Below are 19,262 nucleotides of genomic sequence, written 5' to 3' on the forward strand. Positions count from 1 at the left end.
TAGATTGAAGACTTCTGACTCCAGACAAAAAGTGAAGTTATAAACTTGTTAGCTTGCATGTTTGAATCTTTACAGAGCTTGCAATGTATATTTTGGGACATTAAAACAGTTTAACACCATTTTTGTTAAAAATGAAGCATGTTTGCATAATTGTTAACTTGTTGCCTTAGGTCTGGGTAGTCAGTCACCATGTATAATTGTATATTGCTGTGTAACTTGAGTTACTGTTGGAAACAGGAAAACAATGTTGCTCTATTAATGTATATTGTATATTGCTGTGCAACATGAGTTCCATTTGGACACAAGAAAACTATTGCTTGTGTACGTTCATGATGTAGATAACTGTTTGCAAGTCACTGTAAATAAACATCACTCATAAAGTCAGCTGTGTTTGTTTTAATTTTTAGGTTTTCATTTGTTCCAGCGGGTACACCAAGACTGGTATATCAAAGACCGTGGTATGTACTATCCTATCTGTGGGATGGTGTATATAAAAGATCTCTTACTACTAATGGAAAAATGTAGCGAGTTTCCTCTAAAATAATATGTCAAAATTACCAAATGTTTGACTTACAATAGTAAATGATTGATAAATCAATTTGTTTTAGTGGGTGGTGTTGAACAAAAGTAACTTTTTAAACTTTATTTTTAAATTTTATACATTTGAATGTGTTTGAGGTACATGATATGTCCATCAGTAGTTTGACAGCAGAACTTTAGATTGCACTAAAGTTGAGGTGATAAAGGATGTGCCTAAAGTAATCCAGCCCAAAATAAGTTCAAACATGCTAACCTCCAAATATTTCATTTTACTTCAAAATCAATAGAATGTTGAGATGTAATTAGTACATTTTCATAAGTTCAGGCCTGCAGTGTCACAATACACTTAAAATCTTCAATAGCAGATAGAACTTGAGACATCATAAAAAGCTGTTTTAGCACATGCCTTTTGTCGACTCCTCCATCCTACGACAGGAAAGGGTTTGGGGTGGGAGGGAGAGGGGATCAACCATGCTGGCATGTGTAAGGAGCATAAGCAGCCCAACCAGGGTCAGTAGTTTGTTTGGTTGAATTAATTTTGCAAATGACCTGTAGGATTAAAGTCGGATAAAAAAACAATTGCATAATTTCTTACGGTAATTTTGACGCATAATTTAGAACGGTTCATCAAAATTGAAAAAGGAGCTAATTGGTCGATTTGACATGGTTGATTTAAAGGTAGCTTCTTGTTGGAACCTTTTGGGATTTGGATATAATTGATATATATACTACTGATACAGGCACATATTATAAAATTACATAACACACCATTTATACATTTTATTGCCAAAGAGACAAGATACATGTACATGTAACACTCTACAGGGTGTATACTACTAAATCAAATCCCATAGACGACAATAGTAACATATGTGGCTAAAACTCCTACCTGCAACGTATCAACCTACGTAAACGCCACGGATATAAATACTACCACCCCTCACACTTAAAGTGAATCAGAAAAAAATGGGGGTCAAGCTGCTCGTTTCTGAGATAACGGGTAGCGTCTATGACTACCCTAGTTCCGCACAAAATTTGAGTACTTTTTTTTACAGGTACCCCATACATGTTTCAAGCACAAGGCTACTTGACACATTGGTACTAGATGAAATAAAATTGCATTTTTTTTTAACCCAGATAAAACTATTATTTTTTACAACCAACACACTCACATTTATAACCAATCACAGGACTTGTGGTGTTCACTTCTCTATCAAAAGTTTGGTGCACCTCGAACTTTGACCCAGCCGGAAGTTATTTGGTCTAGTACTGCCTATACTGATAACATACATTTTTCAAAAAGTGTCCAGCTATGTGTCTTTATCACAACCAGGATCTGGTGTATTCTGACATAAACTGACAACCTCACTGAAACTGTTGTTTCTACAGTGCAACCTAATATAATGTACACCTCAAAAAACATATATATTGCATATAGTTTTGTACAAATGCAATATGTCATATTAAACAACAAAATGTTTTAAAATAAAACGCATGAAGATATTTACTTTCATTTGGGTGTGTGTACTCAGGTATATATATAGAGACAACAAAGTTAGTCAGAGTACCTCTACCCCTTTAAAGAATTCCATTAAAACACATGCACATGATTGACCCCTAGATTATGAAGACCTTAACAGGCACATCAAAGAAATATCAGTATTAAAAAAATACACTGTCCGAGGATGGAAACACAAACATGACTGTACCTGTATGAAGTAATGACTTAATGTCCTGAACATTAGTGTTGGGAGGAAATCCTGTATGCTGGGTGTGGGTGTCTTCAAGTTACCAGGTGTGGGAATTTCAAATCCATCGGCCATGCTGATTTTCATAATGAACCATGAAAACCATTGGCAGCCACCAATATTCCTGACTATATTTTATTTATAGCCTACTGTAGTTGGAGGTTTTAATAGTTGTGATATCTGGAATTATCATGCAGCTTTCACACATTTATTTTTGATTAATTACTGAAAAAAACTATTTTTAAATGACAAAATTACCCGAACATCTATTTTCTTGCATTATTTTCTAATCCGGATGAATACAATATGTATATTAGATGTATTCCTACAATCTGTAATCCAGCATTTTATTTAGCTAGTAACATTAGGTAATACAGCTTTAACAATAACATAAATTATCAACTTAATCCAAGGCAGATAATCAAATCTGAAAAAATTGGTTCTGAATCTAGTATAAACTCAAAATGCTTTTCATGAGAGCTAACTAAGTGATTATTAAGAAGAAAAAAAAAATCTGGAGATCTAAGTATATGTTTAACAACCTTATTGTTATGTACAAATAAGAATAGAAGGCACAATAGTGACAACAAATTTAATTATGTTTTTGGTAAATTTTTTCTTCAAATTTACTTAAATTTTTTCATAAAACTACTATTTTGTCTAAAATATAACTTAGCATCCTATAAATATGTCAAAATGACAATAAAAATCAAGTTCTTTACAAATTTGAGTTTTCAGAATTTCATACATAAAAAATTAACAATGTTAATGGAAACTAGACATTAACCCACTATTGGCACATGCTATTTTTAATATAAAAATAAATTGCTATTAAAATCTTAGTTCAGATTGCCTATATATAATACCATATTTAAGAGCAGTTGTATATGGCAAGTCAAATACCATGTAAAAAGAAATTATTGAAATCTTTACAGTATGAATTATAGGCCAAAACCAACTTTTCTTCAGTGCTAACTTTGATTCAAACTCCATTCAGAGCCACGTACAGAGATTATTGTCATGGTCAAGGTCATTGTGAACTTGCATGGTCGAGTGATGGCTAATTAATCAACCAGTATAGTTTAATTAAATAAAATGACAAAATCAACATATTATAAAATTACATAACACACCATTTATACATTTTATTGCCAAAGAGACAAGATACATGTACATGTAACACTCTACAGGGTGTATACTACCAAATCAAATCCCATAGACGACAATAGTAACATATGTGGCTAAAACTCCTACCTGCAACGTATCAACCGACATAAATGCCACGGATATAAATACTACCACCCCTCACACTTAAAGTGAATCAGAAAAAAATGGGGGTCAAGCTGCTCGTTTCTGAGATAACGGGTAGTGTCTATGACTACCCTAGTTCCACACAAAATTCGAGTACTTTTTTTTACAGGTACCCCATACATGTTTCAAGCACAAGGCTACTTGACACATTGGTACTAGATGAAATAAAATTGCATTTTTTTTTAACCCAGATAAAACTATTATTTTTTACAACCAACACACTCACATTTATAACCAATCACAGGACTTGTGGTGTTCACTTCTCTATCAAAAGTTCGGTGCACCTCGAACTTTGACCCAGCCGGAAGTTATTTGGTCTAGTACTACCTACAGACCAAGTGTCATCATAACGCTGATATTTTAATCATAAGACGGCTTTAGTTTGAAAATGTGCTGATAAGTTAAACATTTCTTTCCTTTTCTTTTAAACAGTAGAAAATGATCATTATATCTAGGCACAATGGACAGCCTGTACTTGTAACTATTATGTGCCCATATACAATTTTTTTTTTAATATTCTGATAAAGACTATTATTGAACATTTCTTTCATATAGATTTACAAATTTCAAGTGGAATCCTGCTAGTATTTAACAGAAGAATATATTCAAAACACACCGGCAGCATACTTTGAACGACGTACAAATACTTTTTAGGAACTATTGACCTTTGAACGGTGTTGTGAAATATCCCCCCCTAGTAAATCGCCGACTGGTGATTCTATTTCAAAATAAAATCGCCCTCGCAGAGGGGTTAGGATTAGGGGAGGTTTTATTTCGTAGGTTGGGGCGATTCTATTTCAAGGGGATGTATTTCGAAATTGATTCACTGGGGGGGGGGGGGGGGGGAGGGGAGAGAAAACTTTGAGGGGGTGATTATATTTCGTGACACCGGCAATGCGGTACATGTATTGTTGACAAACTTGTATATTGGTTATCATTCTGAACCGTTTGTTTGAATGGTTTGGAATTGTGGCATAGTTGATGTGGAGTAATGGATTCAATGTAAAAAAAATAAAAAAATAAAACTAAATAAATACATAAATAAATTTACAGTCGGTCAGAAAAAGACGGATTGCTCGTCGGACTGGTAGTTGCATTTTTTAACTCGTCCATCAGAAATTTTACTCGCATTTGGCGAGTGGGCGAGTACTTTCTGCACCCCTGTAGCTGTTCCACTTCTTTTGACACACAGACTGTAGAACACCAATTGAAAAGGAAAAGAAAATAACAATTGCCTACAAGCATACATATGGAAGTGTAGCCATCTCTGTTGTCATAGCAATGCCACTGAATAACGTCCTCCATTCTGTGTGATGATATAATTCATCAAACCAGCTCTGTACGAGAGACTGACACTGAAACTGTTCAGGAACACTAAACGAAAAGATGTTATGTTCAACTTGTTTTATTCCTTTACTGTTTTGGTTTAATGCTCCAACAATCTTATAGCATGACAGTGTCTGCATGGAGAGACAGTTGGTGTCGGAGTCCATATCGTACCAGTAGACAGCAGGATATCCTAGTAACAGTCCGAACAGAGTTGACGGGTTAAAGTCACAATCAGGTGACAGTTTCAAATGTTTAATATTTCCTGTAAAACACTTTATTTTGTTAAATTCTTCAAAAGTTGTTGTTAACTTCTCCCTGTTGTCGATAATGTTAGGCAGAGTTAATGAGCTAGAGACATCTACGATAATTAGTCTGTCGAAAAGCGATCCAAATGGCTCAGAACGTAACACTTTCTGACTAACAATTAACAAATCCATTTCAATACAAACTACACACAATTCAGTCATCAAGAAACCTTTCGAATGAGCTGATGAAAGCAGGGCTGACAAATGTGTTGCTGGGATGGTGCCATAATCGAACAAAAATGCTGGCTTTATATCAAAGTCTACAACAAGAATGTCCAAGGCAACCGATAACCACCGATGCCGTAACCATTTTCCAAGATGTTGCAGCACAAGTTGTTTCCATTCTTTGATGTGATTCATCCTTTCTAAAAAGAAAAAAAACGAAGAGTAATGAGAAACAAATGCAATTCTTGACACTAACAAAAAGATATACACCCATGACTGCCGTCTCTTCCATGGATTTTGAAATTATATTTTGATTATTTTATTCTATTTAAACTATGTTGTTTTATTCTTATTCTGTCTGTACTACCGTATATCTTCGCCTATAAGTCGAATTTTTTTCACCCAAAAATTATTTTATAACTGGGGGGGTCGACTTATAAGAGGGTAAAAAAAATTCACCAAAAAATATTACTGTTTTGGGGATTATTTTACAAGTTTTATTGTTGAAGTATGCCATGTATTTATACTCAAATATGTTAATTTGACACATTTATTTTTTATAACCTATTTTTTTGGCATTAGAACGGTTTTGGTTATGCGAAAAGGCGTACGATCTCACTCACATGCCAAGACAACAGTCCCACTTAGTTAAATTAAATCAGTCATCACTAATAGTAAAAATGTAAACAATACTAACTACCTGTTTGCCTGAGTTTATTTTGAAATCTGGTCACTGGCATTAATGGTTGTTCAAACAATGTTTTTGGCGGTGATTAACTTCATGAATATTACTGAGCTTTCCCTTAAAATAGACTGATCTCTGCAGTTCACTATCTAGAGCAATAGGGACACACATCATTTGGTACAAAAACCAGTGTACTTTCCAGAGTTATCCTCCTTACATGTATTAATATGGCGGCAAAACGTGATACTTTTCAGTTTTATCGTAGTGATCTGTTGTCAGTGTTTATAAATAAAGTTGTTGTCTGTGCACAAAACCATCTGTACAATACTATACAGTAACAGTCAAACAGCTTTCACTCTCTACTAAGGGAATATTTCGTTTTGATGCTATGTAATAATGATAGTTTGATTGGAATAGTCTGATTATATTGCGATGTACAAAACGTGAAAACCGAAGTTTGTAAAATAATTTTCTTTTGTTCAAATATTATTGTTCTCATGTGCTGAAAATAAGAAATATTTCAATATTTATAAGTAGTTTTTCATGGGTCGACTTATAAACGGGTCAATAAAAAAATACGTTTTCAGGGCTTGAAATTAGGGACTCGACTTATAGCCGAGATCGACTTACAGGCGAAGATATACGGTACTTGAAGATTTGTTTTGTTGATGTGTATTCTAATTTTTTAACTCTGCAGAGTACGTGGCATTCCAAATTACATGTAAGTATGTGTTCATGCTGCATTAAGGTAGACCGTCTATTAGACATTCATAAAGTCAACTGCCAGTTATAATCTGGAAATCATGTGACCTCACACATGCCAGATCAACAAAGCCAAATCATTTAATTTTTATGACCCATTTTTATCGATTATTATATTCAATTTGCAAAATATGTGTGTGTGCAGGGGGTCAGTCTTGGGGGTCAAACTTTGCTCTCCACAGTCTAGACACCCATCTGCTAAAATTCCTGCACACACACCTGGGGTATGCTGCATGTTTGTGCCTCTACTGTGCAGAGAATAGTAGACATAGTTTATTCAGAACTGTAAATAAGTTTGAGTGTATAAATTATTTTAATTAAGAAGCAGTTAATTAGAAAAATGATATTTTACAAACTATTCACTGGTATGAACGCAATGATTGACATCAAGTGTTGTCAGCCATTATGGGGGGGGGGGGGGGGGGGGGGGGAGGTGAACTGACTGTTCTTGGCGAACTGAATTTTTCCTTTTAAAAAATATTAATTAAAGTATTCATCCACTGTGCATATTTCAGAAACACATATCTTATCATATAGTGGCTTTAAAAGTTAAAAATGACGAAGGTTATTTTGCCAAATGCATGTGCCTGAACGAAGTTAAAAACTACCACACTTTCTTGTTTACTGTACATTTTTGTTTACTAGAATGAATTCATTTCACGTCCATGTTGTTGATTTTTTTTCATTAACCGATTGAAATATATTTTATTTCATGTACCGTAATATAGAATGTTATTTCCGTATCGTATTCATGTTTCGTCATTAACTGAATGCAGTTTGGGACGTCGATGGAACCCATTGAATTGGCAAGCAAACTACTTATATAGGGCCGTTCAAATATTATGTAACACTATTTTTCTCAAAATTAGACACCCACCCACCCCCTTGTAATGCTAGACCATACACCCCCCAAAATATTACGTAACGCTCTGAGATAACCCCCCCAAAAAAACACAGAGACAAAGCAACATGGCAATGTTTATTTATATTCATGTGTACTACGATGACGTCATTAAAGTGACATATTGCTGTACAATGTAAAAAAAACCCTGCAGGTTTTCACTCGCGCCATTTTAATTGATCACCAACATATAAATACAATATTAAAATGTCTGGTGTATTAAAGCATTTCAGCTTGATTTATAATTGTTTTGGGTTTACATTTACCTCTAAAAACCTACATTATATATTGTTGTCATGACATGGCACGTTTAAGAGAAAACAAAACTGTGTTACGTAATGCTGTTCAATACACACACCCCACCCCTTGTAACGCCACATACCGCTTGGACCCCCCCCCCACCCCCCTAAGCATTATATAATATTTGAATGGCCCCTATATGATGTTTGATATGATCATATATCATTAATTTGTTGTATAAAAGTTGAAGTGGTTTTAAAAAGAATTAGTTATGAGGTGTAGAAAATTCCTCTTTTTTTTGTAAAATTTGATTACATCATGTGTATATGGGTTACCCAAGTATGATCGCTCTCAGCCAGAGATAACTCTATAGCGAAAACACGAAATTGCTGCCTACCACCGTGTAGGTAAAGATTCCCATTCTAATACAACAATAACAATGTTTGACACTAAATACCATTACATTGATAATGTTCGAGTTCTCTGATCAATAACAAATATTTTACATGCAGTGGACTCTCTAAAGTGGATTCACTTGGGACCGATAAAATATGCTGGTTTAGACGGAGTGCTGGTGTAGACAGAGTTCATCCAGAGTTACAGTACTTGCGATATATTGATAAGAAAAATACCAATGTAAATAAAACCTTTTGCAGATCGAATATGGGTACCAGATGTTTCACCCCCAAGCCAGTTCACCCCCTAGTCAGTTCGGCCCCAGTCAATTCACCCTCAAATCGGATGTCAGTTCGCCCCCGCATGCTTAACCAGTTCGCCCCCACAAAGGTACCAGTTCGCTCACCAGAAGAGGCCATATCGAATTGGCATTGTGGTTCAAAGCCCTCTTAGGTGTTAGCCAAAGATGCATAATCAGCATCAAGGTTATGTAGCTGATTAACCATTGTTTTAAAATTAAATAAGGTGGAAGTTTATTTTGTTTTATGTGTGATAGTTTGTAGATACTCATAATTCTTTTTACCCAAATTATTTCTTTATTCTTAAAACAGATCCTATCTCTGACAGGAATGGATGTTTTAATAAATGTTGATGATGTGGTTTATGTGTGTAAAAGTGCTCGTTATATATATATACTGAACAAAAAAAGAAACTTCCGATTTGTACATATAGTATTTGTTGTGTTAAAGAATTCATTGTGTAATGAAATTATATAGGTAGTATTAGCCTTGAGCTGTATTATCAGGATTCATGAATTTTATCGATTATTTTTGCACTGTTAATCGTCGACAACGTGAAATTCAATTTGCACATGCATGCATGGTTCGACATGTCCCGTGTAGTATTCGGTCAATTTGAACGAAAACGCTTCAAAATTTGTAAAAAAAATAATAATGTTTTTTACATTGTAGCATTTTTAGTATGCCAAGAATACCCAATAATTTACGCGAACGGGCGATTGGCATGCTTGATGCTGGCATGTCGACAAAAGACGTTGCAAGGCATGTTGGGAGTTCTACTCGAGCGATACGAAATCTTCGCATAAGATTTCGAACGACAGGAAGCACCAACGACTTGCCACCTCGTGGACGTCCGCGTGTTACAATACGTGGTCAAGACCGCTATATCATGAACACGCATTTGCGCAATCGATTCCAAACTGCCACTGCTACTGCTGCTAACACACCTGGGCTTCACAATAACCGAATCAGTGGGCAAACTGTTCGTAATCGTCTGCGGGAGAACGGTTTACATGCACGACGTCCTTACGTCGGATGCGTTTTAACGCAACGTCATCGTCTTAATTGGGCACGTGTACACACTCGTTGGATACGGCGACGCTGGAATACCATTCTTTTTTCGGATGAATCCCAATTTTCTTTACAACGTGGTGATGGCAGGGTGCGCGTCTACCGTTGGAGAAATGAACGCTATACTGACTGTTGTGTTCTTGAACGAGATCGTTTCAGGGGTGGGGGTTCTGTCATGGTCTGGGCAGCCATTGCCCATGGTTATCGTTCACCACTAGTCGTCAATGATTTCAATTTAAATGCCCAACGTTACCGTGATGACATTCTCGCTCATCACGTCATTCCTCTGTTCCATAACAACGCCAACATCTCGATTTTTCAGCATGGTAATGCCACCTCTCATACAGCTAGAGACACTGTAAATTTTCTTAGGACAAATAACATTGATTTCATTGATGACTGGCCCACTAAAGTCCTGATCTCAACCCCATAGAGCATGCCTGGGATAGTCTGGACAGACGATTGAGGCGTCGTCCCAAACCACCCGCTAACGTTAACGAACTTCGTCAAGCGCTCATTCAGGAATGGAACAATATTCCACAGGCAGAAATCAACACTTTAGTCAATTCTATGCGCCTGCGATGCACTGCAGTGGTCAGTTCAAGAGGTGGTCATACCAGTTATTAAGTGGGTGTTTTTATTTTTAACCCCTACCACACTTGGTCAAAATTTCTCCCAGTTTCTGTTAACCTATGGCCATGATTTTTGCACCAAACGATGCATCATGGAACACTCTTTCAACGCATATATAACAATTATTCCCCCGGTTTGTTTTCATCAAGTTATGTTCAAGCAAAGTTAGCGGAAGTTTCTTATTTTGTTCAGTATATATATATATATATACCATCGACGTCCCAAACTGCGTTCACCTAACGACAAAAACACGAATACGATATTTACGGAAATACTATTCTACATTTTTCAGCTACAATACGTGAAACAAAATAAATTACAATCAAATAACGTAAAAAATCAACAATGTGGACATAAAACATATCCATTCTAATAAATAAAAGTGAAACACCCTCTGTTAAACAGGAAAGGGTGCGACGTTTCTAACTACGTTCAGGCGCATGGGTTTGCAAAAAGTATCGTACTGCACATGTGCGGTTCGTCATTTTCCATTTTTAAGGGAACTACATGAAAAAATATGTGTTTCTTAATTATGCACAGTTGCCGAACACTTAAAAAAAAAAAAAATTTAAAGGAAAAATTCAATTTATCAAGCGTCCTAGTCTGTTTTATCAACACATATCGCTCACACTTGATGTCAATACTGATAGGCATTACGTTCATACCTGCGAATAGTTTGTAAAATATAATTTTTTTAATGAATTGATTCTAAATTAACACAATTTATATACTCACAGTTATTTACAACTGTTATGAATGGATTATGAATACTATTCACTACAATAGAGGCACAAAAATGTAGCATACCTTTTGCAGATCGAATATAATAATTGAAAACAAATTCTAACAGGGGTCTTAAAAATTGTAAAAATTTAATTCTTTGACCTTGATGATTTGGCACGTGTGAGGTCATGTGACATGCACCGAACGTTAATTCATCTTTCTCCATTTTAAGTCAATTTGTACGAATCATGTGGACCCGATATCGGTAATTTTAAGGAATAAACAAAAACAACTTAGTAAAATTAATGGTTTTAGGGGTTTGTAAAGTTTTGTATTTAGATACTTACTTTTCTCAACTTTATTGTTTATAAAAATGTTCCTGAACTGTGAAGAAAAACCTCATAAATGAACGACATGCCGATGACAACAAATCGGATGTTGATTGCACGAACCGTGCACGAGAAAACAAAGTGAACGGAATTTGAAGCATAACGCGCAGTTAGGAACGATATATATATATATATATATATTGTATTGTTTCTTTAGCGGCATGTTAAACCGTGTGTATATATATATATATCGTCCCTAACTGCGTTATGCTTCAAATTCCGTTCACTTTGTTTTCTCGTGCACGGTTCGCGCAATCAACATCCGATTTGTTGTCATCGGCATGTCGTTATTTATGAGGTTTTTCTTCACAGTTCAGGAACATTTTTATAAACAATATACATATATATATAAATTAATTAAACTGGTGATTATATGAAATGTGCCCGGACTGACTCATGATCCATCCAAATCGTGGAAAGACGACAATCTCTCCCCTCTAAGAAAAGAAACACATACACACACACGGTTTAACATGCCGCTAAAGAAACAATACAATAATTGTTTAAAAGTAACAAATAATTGGGAGATGGGAGCGAACTGACAAATAGTTGGGGGCGAACAAGCAAACAGTTGGGGGTGAATCGACTTGGGGGCGAACTGGTACATGGGGTGAACAGGTCAAACTGGGGGCGAAACGTCATGGATTCATCGAATATAATAACTGAAAACAAATTCATAAAATTTGGAAAAATATCCGCCCGGTCCCGCCCCCCCCCCCTCCCCTAACCCTAACTAAAAATAATAAAGGGCTGGGGGGGGGGGGGGGGAAGAGACCGGGCAGATATTATAATTATCTCGCCTTCATGTAAAATTCTTTAATCTCATTGGTTGTTTGCCAATGGACAAATCCCTTATACCCCTGTGGGCGGAGCCAAATTCTCTTATACCCCCGTCTGTAATTTCCAACAGTTTCCAGCCACCACAGTTAATTCTACGGTTTGACATGTCGGCAAGATAAATTCGTTGTAGAAGCATCTCCCGGGGTATATGTGTTCTTTTACCCAGACCCGAAGGCGAGGGGGTGAAAGAGCACACAAGAGGGTACATAAAAAGCCATATACCCCTCGTGATGCTTCTACAACTTATATTAATATTTTTATACGAAACTTAAAGTTTCAGTGCCTGGAGTTACTATATAGCTCTAGACCGGCCTCTGTGGCGTCGTGGCAGGCCATCGGTCTACAGGCTGGTAGGTACTGGGTTCGGATCCCAGTCGAGGCATGGGATTTTTAATCGAGATACCGACTCCAAACCCTGAGTGAGTGCTCCGCAAGGCTCAATGGGTAGGTGTAAACCACTTGCACCGACCAGTGATCCATAACTGGTTCAACAAAGGCCATGGTTTGTGCTATCCTGCCTGTGGGAAGCGCAAATAAAAGATCCCTTGCTGCCTGTCGTAAAAAAGAGTAGCCTATGTGGCGACAGCGGGTTTCCTCTAAAAACAGTGTCAGAATGACCATATGTTTGACGTCCAATAGACGATGATAAGATTAAAAATCAATGTGCTCTGGCGGCGTCGTTAAATAAAACAAACTTTATATAGCTCTAAGAAACACACGAAAACACAACACTCGTGAAAAATGACATGCAAACTGAAACCTACGATGTTTTTAATATTCCATTTCGTGACAAAGTTCAGTCACAACAAGCGTGTTAAGATATAATGTGATGCAACGTTACATAACAGCTGATTAAATCTATTGTTCACTTCCATATTTTGTCGTTTCATAAAACATCAGAGTGATTTCCCCTTAGGCTTTGTTCCTCGTGCCGTAATTTCCTCGTTTCCTGTTAGCGGTACCCAAATACGATTAATCACTTGAAAACCCTAAACAAGTCGCCAGACTTAGTTGATATTTATAAAATGACCAGTAGCATACATCCCAGAAAGGGAAATTTAGTTTTGTGTCAAAAGATGTCATATCATATGTGAGGCGTCACTGACCGAAACGTTGTCAAGATGCAAAGCCTGTACTGATAGATACATTTTGGTGAAAACGTGTTTTTTTTAAATTGTAGCCTAACCTGAGATGAATTTGATACGATAGAAGACGATAGTACCAGTCAAATTGTTCGCGAGCTCATTACGTCGTTTAGGCAGCTGAGCTCTGGTACCGTCGTCTTCTACCATAACACATTCATCTATCATTAGGCGTACAAACCAGTTTAGCTATCGATCGCTTACCCTCCTGAACAGCCAGTGTACCACGACTGGTACATCAAAGGCCGTGGTATGTACTACCCTGTCTATGGCATGATGCATATAAAAGATCCCTTGCTCCTAATCGAAAAGAGTAGCCCATGAAGTGGCGACAGCGGGTGTCCTCTCTCAATATTTGTGTGGTCCTTAACCATATGTCTGACGCCATATAACCGTAAATAAAATTTGCTAGGTGTGTCGTTAAATAAAACATTTCCTTCCTTCCTTCCCTCCGAACATCCATGTATCATCGCTGTTAATTTTCAGTGATCACCGAGTGCTTGCAGTCACAACTTTATCACAACATCCCTTGTAGGTTATCTAGAGAAACAGCATTCAGTTGCAACTTGTTGGTTCTTCAGATTTTGCAATCGAAAGGTTATATTATGGGAAAATGGTATGAAGACAATTTGATCACCGACCTGTATTATTTAAATGTGACTTTGGAAAACTGACTAAAATCCACTTTTAAACAAATTTTATATAGCATCGGCTAAAGAAGGCTGTCTATTTACACACCGGTCGTATTTTGCGGGGAAAGCTCAGTGTAAATCGATTATTGGTTGTGGGATCAATGATGCACTTTTTTGTCCTAAATAGATAAACATCTGTTTTGTGCCTCCCCCCGTTACTAGAGACCTAGTCCGAACGGACGTAGAAAAAAACGTGTAGTTAAGAACATTATTGACTTAATGTGCGCTCTGCACTACTAGAGACTGAGCCCCCTCCCCACTGTACTAACCACTGCACTGCTCGCTCTCGCTCTCTCTCTCTCTCTCTCTCTCTCTCTCTCTCTCTCTCTCTCTCTCTCTCTCTCTCTCTCTCTCTCTCTCTCTCTCTCTCTCTCTCTCTCTCTCTCTAGTAAGTGTTGAAATAACCATATGCCTACAATATATGTCAAACACGAGACAGCAGTTTCATAAGCGTTGTGATGTCGTTAAAAAATTATTAAATAGGGGCGGGACGTAGCACAATATGGTAAAGCGCTCGCCTGTTGTGCTGTCGGTCTAGGATCGATCCCCGTCGGTGATCATGTTGGGCTCTTTCTGGTTCCAGAACCGACCTTGGATGGTGTCGTGATTAAGCCATCGGACATAAGGCTGGTAGGTACAGGCTTCGCAGCCCAGTACCGGCTCTCACCCAGAGTGGGTTTTAACGACTCAATGAGTAGGGTATAAGACCACTACACCCTCTTCACTCTTACTAACCAGTAACAAATAACCCACTGTCCTGGATAGACAGCCCAGATAGCTGAGGTGTGTGCCCAGGACAGGGTGCTTGAACCTTAATTGGATATAAGCACGAAAATAAATTGGAATGAATGAATAAATGTTCGTCATTGCTCCACAACTGGTATATGACAAAGATCTATATACTTTCCTGTCTGAGGGACCCCTTGCTGTTATCGAAAAGTAGACCACGGTAATACGGCAGCTGATTTCCTCTCTGATTATCTGTATAGTTCTTAACCATATATAACCTACTTAAAATTTGTTGAGAGCGTCGTTAAATACAACATTTCTTCTTTAAACAAATTCTTTTCGTTTAAACAGTGAAAAATGCGCCACGAGGAGCGAGGTTCTGGACTGTCTCCAGTTTCTTCTCACCAGAGATTTCAATGACCAACGTTTTTAATGTGGATTTCACAATTTTGAAACGATTTAAGCCACCCACACCCCGTTTTTGAAACGATTTAAGCCACCCACACCCCGTTTTTGCAAACCGGAGGACAAGCTAAGTGCTGGTGGACATACTGAAAATAGGAAATCGCCATATCCCGCTAGTATAAGATGTTTAATGTTTAATTTTGCAATTTGAGGTCTTGAAAAATCGTCACTGGGTAGCCAGTCTTGGCCCCAGTAAATTGTTGTGGTAATTACTATATTGACATTATACCGGTTATGGGCCCACTTAATACAGTTGCACTCAATATAACCACCGGCCTCGGTGGCGTCGTGGTTAGGCCATCGGTCTACAGGTGGTAGGTACTGGGTTCGGATCCCTGTGGAGGCATGGGATTTTTAATCCAGATACCGACTCCAAACCCTGAGTGAGTGCTCCGCAAGGCGTAATTGGGTAGGTGATCCATAACTGGCTCAACAAAGGCCATGGTTTGTGCTATCCTGCCTGTGGGAAGCGCAAATAAAAGATCCCTTGCTGCTAATCGGAAAGAGTAGCCAATGTAGTGGCGACAGCGAGTTTCCTCTCAAAATCTGTGTGGTCCTTAACCATATGTCTGACGCCATATAACCGTAAATAAAATGTGTTGAGTGCGTCGTTAAATAAAACATTTTTTTTTTTTTTTTTTCAATATAACCGGCCCGTAGGAAGGACATGTGAAGTAGGGTGGGGAGCACACACCTAAGTTGGGCGGGGTGTTTCTTTGGATTTATATATTAAATATAGTAGGACGAAAAAAGAAAATGTTTTAGGCTTCAAATGGAGTGGTGGATGGGGGGGGGGGGGGGGTCACATATCCACCCTGCCCCATGATTCATATGCCCTTTATTAGATAAGCCTTTAAAACAAATGTATTATGCAGTAATATTATTATTTTCATTATTAGCGCAATACTACAAAATTATAAAACAAAAATATTTCTTTTCAGAAATACTATTCTATGATCAAACTAACTCATTAGGGAACAAAATACGCCATCGATTCTGCTAATGTAGGCTGTTTCAGTTTGAAATAAAGTTTACACAAATCTTTAATAATTAAAAATAAGTTTATTTTATACATATAAGCATATTTATACAATCATACACATAAAATAGTTTTTAATACACAAGAATACGTCAACATATATGTACACTGTTTCAGTGTTTGTAATATGTAACACACGCACAGTTTCTCTCTCTCTCTCTCTCTCTCTCTCTCTCTCTCTCTCTCTCTCTCTCTCTCTCTCTCTCTCTCTCTCTCTCTCTCTCTCTCTCTCTCTCTCTCTCTCTCTCTCACACACACACACACACACACACACAATAGGTCTATACACGTTGACCTATATTGTCTTGCATAAATGCATTTTAGTTCGGCAGTCTAAACTGTTCAAATCGTCCAAAATCCTTTAGGCTGAATAGTCCGTTTCTTTTTGGTCCTCTTTTTTTGTTCGAACAAAATCTTCTTGCCATCAACTAAATCATTATTGCAAATTCGGCCCACCCTGAAACTGAAACATGCACCAACCCATTCGTTTTATTCCGGACACAGTCACTAACGTACCTGAACCTCAATTGAACACAATCACGTTAATATTATTTGGCATGATATAGGTCTTTTAGAGTTGATCCGATATGGAAACAATACCTTGGCGATATGCGTAAAAAAAATGCCGAACATGGGAGTCTATGCCTCGAAGATACAAGAGGCAGGTCAGACAAAAGCAAAAATCATTAACAAATAAGTATAATTGAAGGGTTGGATTAAGGGTGGGTGGAATAAAGGCCACAAGGAAATCCAGCAACTCTGGATAGTACGAGTGGAGTTTGACAAATGTTCCCAACTAAAAATGGTGTATCGCTCTCTCGCTACTGTAATGGGTAAACTGACATCTTCCGTTCACGAAGTTAACAAAGTTATTAGCGATGTACAGGCGGGGAAAGTGTTCATCCAATGCGCCTGGGTAGTAACATGTACATTAATGTGAACAACCCATATCAGATTGTGGACATCAGATAGTGAAAGATCCCTAAGTATGTGAACACTACACTAAAACCTACATGGGATGGGATATTTTTAAATTATCAGAATGGTGTGAACTGATCGAGTTGTTTAATTCGCTTACAGCCGAAGAAAAAAAAAATGTGTTGAAAATAGTGATGGACCCCCAAGGGTGTGGTTAACACACTGAAACCTACACGGAAAGGAATTGTTTTTAAATTATCAGAATGGTGAGAACTGATCGAGTTGTTTAATTCGATGAAGAGATATCCTCGAAGTGAAGTGCACAGTGTCATGCCCATTGAGAGATGGCCATGCAAACCAAGCATCTGCATCCAGCTGTTTCAACTGTTATCCAAATCATTAATTGCTAAAATAGACGGTACGTAATGTTTTAAACGTAAGCGTTGAACATATTTAAAAAAAAAAAAATTTATTTTATTTATTTAATTTTTAATTATGTTTTTAAATTATTATTATTGGACATCAAACAGACAATGTCAAGGTTGGCGTGTCTTGAATCAATGTCTTACAATGGTGACTCATATTGTATGGATGTGTCATGAGTGAATTACATTCACACTCATTTTCAAGTGTTCTACTATACAGACAATGAGGTGGAAATGACACCTCCCGTTTACGGAATCAACACAACGATTAAAAATTGACATGCTGGAAGAGAAGTGAAGCTATCCTTACACCAGAATAGTAACATGTGCATTGACGTGAACAGACCATATCAATATAGCATATCAGACTATAGACATCACAGTGAAAGATCCACAAGGATGTGGTCAGTACATTAAACGCCACACGGAAAGGAATTGTTTTGAAATTATCAGAATGGTGCGAAAGAGTTTGTTTAATTCGATGGAGATATATCCTCGAAGTGAAGTGCACAGTGTCACGCTCTATGAGAAATGGCCACGCAAACCAAACGTCTGCATCCAGCTGTTTGAACTGTTTATAGAAAGGCTATGAGATGATCATGCGAATTCAGCTGTTTAAAGTGTTATCCAAATCAATTATTGATAGAATAGACAGTATTAAGCTAACACCATTTGTATTGCTTTAAATGTAAGCGTTGAACATATTAGTTTCACGTTGCTTTGAATATTATAACAGTAATGTATGTTTATCCAAATCAGAGTGGTTATAATTATAAGTATAACGTATAGAATTCATTATGGAGAACACGGAGAAGCTGTGCTTCTATTTGAGGGAAATCGTACAACTGGAGAACAGAAAATCTAACATCATCAAATAGCTTTACTTTCAGTCTCGTAATATTATATGCGTTGGTACCTTTCTTAGCATCTATAATTTTCGCTTGCATGCCTATCTCCTATGCTCCCCAACACGTCTGTCCGTATATCAACTGACACAGAATTTGCACACTTGTCATTGTTCCATGAAGCTTTGCATTCTCCATCTATATGTATGTTCTCCATCTCTCTCGTTGTCTTGAAGGCGATCTTCCCAATGTCATTGGCATATGCATCTCGACAATCGGTCAGTTCGTTGTATGGTCCTGGAAGTACCATGTCACTCACATTTTTCGATGACACCATGGAAAGTTCAGGTTTGTATTTGTCATCCAAGGCAATTGTGATACACACACAACACAATCCATTTTCACCTGTCGATTCCTGATGACAGATCAAACACTTGTCAGCAACGGAACTCATGTTAGAACGAGTAAAAGCAATGTTCGAAATATAATTGATAATAATTTTTAACACATTGCAAGAAACTGCTTTTATTTAAAGCATTTGGAATCGTTATTAGGATTTAAAGAGGCCCATTTACTCTACATGACATCATCACATCTCGCCAATAACTGAACGAATATTAATTGTCCAGCTGCTAAAAGTGTCTCTCAGCAGTGTTAATTACTGTAAATA

Source organism: Gigantopelta aegis, chromosome 9, assembly GCF_016097555.1.
Source record: "Gigantopelta aegis isolate Gae_Host chromosome 9, Gae_host_genome, whole genome shotgun sequence".
NCBI lineage: Eukaryota > Metazoa > Mollusca > Gastropoda > Neomphalida > Peltospiridae > Gigantopelta > Gigantopelta aegis.